The following is a 3814-nucleotide window of genomic DNA, read 5'->3' as shown; positions in this document are numbered from 1 at the left end:
CCCGAAGAGCCAGCCTGGGCAGCCGTGTAGCCTTTAGTATTTCAGTTTCTTTGCTTATGAAATCGGGGTACTTGCCCAGTTATCTGGGGCCAAATGTCAGGCCGTAAGAGGTGCCGAGAGCCCTCCTCTGTTCTGGGCCCCAGTCCACGCTTGCTTCTCATCCCGCTATGTTCTCTGCTCGGGGAGGAGGAGGGTAGGAGAGGGACGAGGCCATTTTTAGGGGAGACCGTGTCTCCCTTCTATTCGCCGGATCTCTAGGAAAGAGGGTTCAGCTGTTTTGGCACACAGCGGGACCTGGAGAAGTGGGGAGCCTGCCCTTGGGTGTTAGCTCCTTCGTTGTTGTTAACCTGAGTTAATTCTGTCTTAATTCTGAATCTTTTCTGATCAAATCTGGTCCCTGTGGAGCTGAGTGGAAGGGTTTTAAACTAGAGAGGAAGAGGCGCAGTACATTATCCTGCTGGAAAGGAACAGAGCCTGGGATTCGAATCCAGCTCTTCTGCACCCTCCTCATCCTGCAAAACCTACTGTGGCTTCAAACACAGATGTAAGCTCAGTAGAAAAGGTGACACAAGATGCCGTCTAATGAACGTTGGACTTGTCCTAAGTGACAAGATAGGAGCTTAAAGGCAGTGAGGTCTCCTGTGTGCTGAGAGTAAGGGAAGGATTCATGAAGTGTGACTTTGGTTGGGGTGGCAGCATCCGAAGAGGAGAGAACAGCTGAGGAAAAGGAGGGCTGCCCAGGTACCTGTGAATCCCTTAGCAGACATCCCTCCCCTGGGAGCTGTGTTGGAACCAGTGTTGTCCCACTTAGTCACTTGCACTGCTGCCAGGACTGAGGAATCCATGCATTGGGCAACCTGGTATTGAACATTTGATGTGGTTATAAGTTTTACATGATTCTGTCCCATTAGAAGTGAACTCTGCCATGCAGCAGGCACAGTTTCAGGTGTTGCAAGAGAGGCATTCTTGACCTTACAGGGTCGTCACTGTGGCAGGAGAGATACATAGATGCACATGTAATAAGGTAGAGTACGTGATAAAACCAAAGATCTGAGAACTTAGAAGATGGAGCAGTTACTTCTGATGGGAGGAGAGAAGAAAGGAAGACTTCCCAGGTGCTGAAGCTTCAGGTCAGTTCGGGATGGAGCTGAAGGTCAAAAAGAGCAGCAGAAGAGAGAAGACAGGTCAGACTAGAAGGAGGAGATGAAGAACCGCCATCTGAGACAACAGAACATGAGCTCTTCCCGGCACGGGCAGTCTGCTCTTGTGACCTAAGTCCAGGATAGGAAGAGGGGAGCAGGGATGAAGCAGGCACCGTTGTTAGGGGCCGATCACGAAGGGGGTTGGCTTTTGTTCCCCAGGTAGCGAGGGGCCACTTTGTTTTGAAAAGATCACTGGGAGAACTGCAGACTGGAGAAGGAGGAGGCTCAGGCCAGAGAGACCCCAGAGGAGACTGTTAGAAATATTTGTGTTTGAAACAGATAGTTGACAGGAGGGACAGAGAAGAGGATCCACTCAAGGGGTTGAGTGTAAGGGCACAGGCCTCTGCAGGGAGGAGGTAAAGATGGGTCCAGGCCTTCTCTGCAGAGGGACTGTGTGGATGCTGTCCTCTTCCTTGAGGTCAGGGACACAGGGGCATCTGTGTGTGCTCAGCTTGATGTTGAGTTGAGGTAAGACAATGAAATAATTTACGATCTGATGCAAGACACTTCTGAGAGTGAAAGAGACATCATCACAATTGAACTGGGCCACCATAGGTGGCCCTAGATTGAGGTCCCTCTAGTCTATGGACCTTTCCAAGCTGGAAAATTGTTTTAGAGCCCATGGAAAGTTGGGCATGCATGCGTTGAGGCTGTTCCTGTTGAAAACTTTTCTCCCCCACCGATTACAAGCTGAACAAAGGCAGGCAAGAGAAGCCAGGGCTGGGCTGTAGCTCAACGGTAGAGCACTTGCCAGCGTGTACCAAGCCTTGAGTTCAATCCCCAGCCCCTGAAGAAAAGAAAACTTGCCTGCTGTCTGTCCCACCGCCCATCCACTGATTTAGAGTGTGGCTCCAGGGCCTGTGGCTCTGTGGGCATGCCGGTCATGGATTTCCCCTGAAGAACTCCCACCCTGTCCTCCAAGAGCTGAGGAGTTGCTGGAGATTTGGAGCAGATTTTCTAATGTCTGCTCACATACATGGTTGCTGGTGCGCAGCTCCCCTGGGTGGCCACAGCTTTCTTCCCTAGAAGGCCAGCAGAACAGCACCAGGACACTCAGGGACAGGCCCAGTGCTGCTGGACTTTCCTTCTCCTTAGGCCTCAGGTACACCCCAGTCTAGGGCTCCAGAGAATGAGTGATCCCGAAACCTCGAGATGAACAGCAAAGAAACCACAGGTGAAAAAGTAGAATGGGGTGAGTGGCCCAAGAGTGGAGTATAGACAGGGGGTTGAGGGGAAGTAGAAGTAGGTTGTTTATTTTAAAAACACAGAGATTCTTGCTTCCTGGGCTGTGGTGTTATACCCAAGGGAAGTCTGTGGTCAGGAGCATAGGGTGAATTTTCTCTGCTGGGGCCTGGGCACAGTGGGCCTGGCTGAACTCTGGATGGGAGAAAGCAGCAAAGACCAGAGCTTGGACCCTACCCTGAGGTGACCTCCTGGGTGCCCAGCCTGGCTTGGTGACCAAGGCCAGCTCTACAGTGCTGCTTTATCTTCTGCTCCTCAGTAGGACTCCCCACAGGATTATAGGCGAGTCATTTAAAAGACACCCTCATCTTTTCTGGCTGAGACTCCCGGTCACTCGCAGAAGCTAGGAAGTCCTCTACCCTTTCTCCTCTTGCGCCCCAAGCCTTCCCTCACCTCACCCCCAGCGTTTCCTCTGCACTGCTGGAGTCGCTGGCCTGACTGTTCTGTGGGTCAGTATTGCCCTGGTCTTTCTGGGGTGGGGGCCTCTCTCTGTTCATCACTGTGATTGTCCCAAGCCGGAGAACACAGGAGACAGCGAATTAGAGACACTGATCTCACTTGCTTCTCGGAATAGCTTGATTTCTGCCTGCTGTGGGCTCATACAGTGTTTCCCGCCAATATTAAGTTTTTTTCTGTACAAATAAACATAACCTTTTAGGACATTTTTGAAAATTGTATTTGCCTTTTTATCATAAAGGCCACAGACTCACATGACAGAATATGGAAGAAAAGACATGCCAGGTCTGGAACCTCAATATACCTGTACATAGCATGTTGATTAATTTCTTCTTGGCCAGGGCGTTTTCAAATTGTAAAAATTCCACCTGTAATCTCATGATTCTTGGATTTTTCTCTTTTCACATTCCATGTTAGTGTTTTCATAATGTTTCAGTCATATTTGTAATTAGATACACAGCTTTATGGTCTGTAATTTCCGATCAATGCCCGGTAAACTCATTTTTCTGCTTTTTAAACACTTGAAATTTAGACATTTAGGTTGCTTCTAGTTTGTTTGGTTTTTTGAGACAGGTCTCACTATGTAACCCAGGCTGGGCTCCAACTTGCTACAGTCCTCCTGCCTCAGCCTCCTGAGTGCTGGGATGATAGGCTTGGGTCACCATGGCTGGCAGTTGCTTCTAGTATTTTTAACTGTTATAGATATTTGTAATAAATAACTGAACTTACGCATTTTGTTCTTTTATACTACATTGTCAAAGTATAATTACCTTTAAGTAGCTAAAGGCTATGAAAAATTTCATTGGGATAAATGTTTACAGTGATAAGTAATTCAATGTCACTGGCACTTTTATGAGGGTATTAGAGCAATGCAGTCTTCTTAGAGATGTTCATCAGCAATATATGTATATATA

The sequence above is a fragment of the Fukomys damarensis genome, unplaced genomic scaffold (assembly GCF_012274545.1).
Source record: "Fukomys damarensis isolate Sample0158 unplaced genomic scaffold, DMR_v1.0_HiC HiC_scaffold_11, whole genome shotgun sequence".
Lineage (NCBI taxonomy): Eukaryota > Metazoa > Chordata > Mammalia > Rodentia > Bathyergidae > Fukomys > Fukomys damarensis.
Note: the sequence above shows the minus strand (reverse complement) of the source record.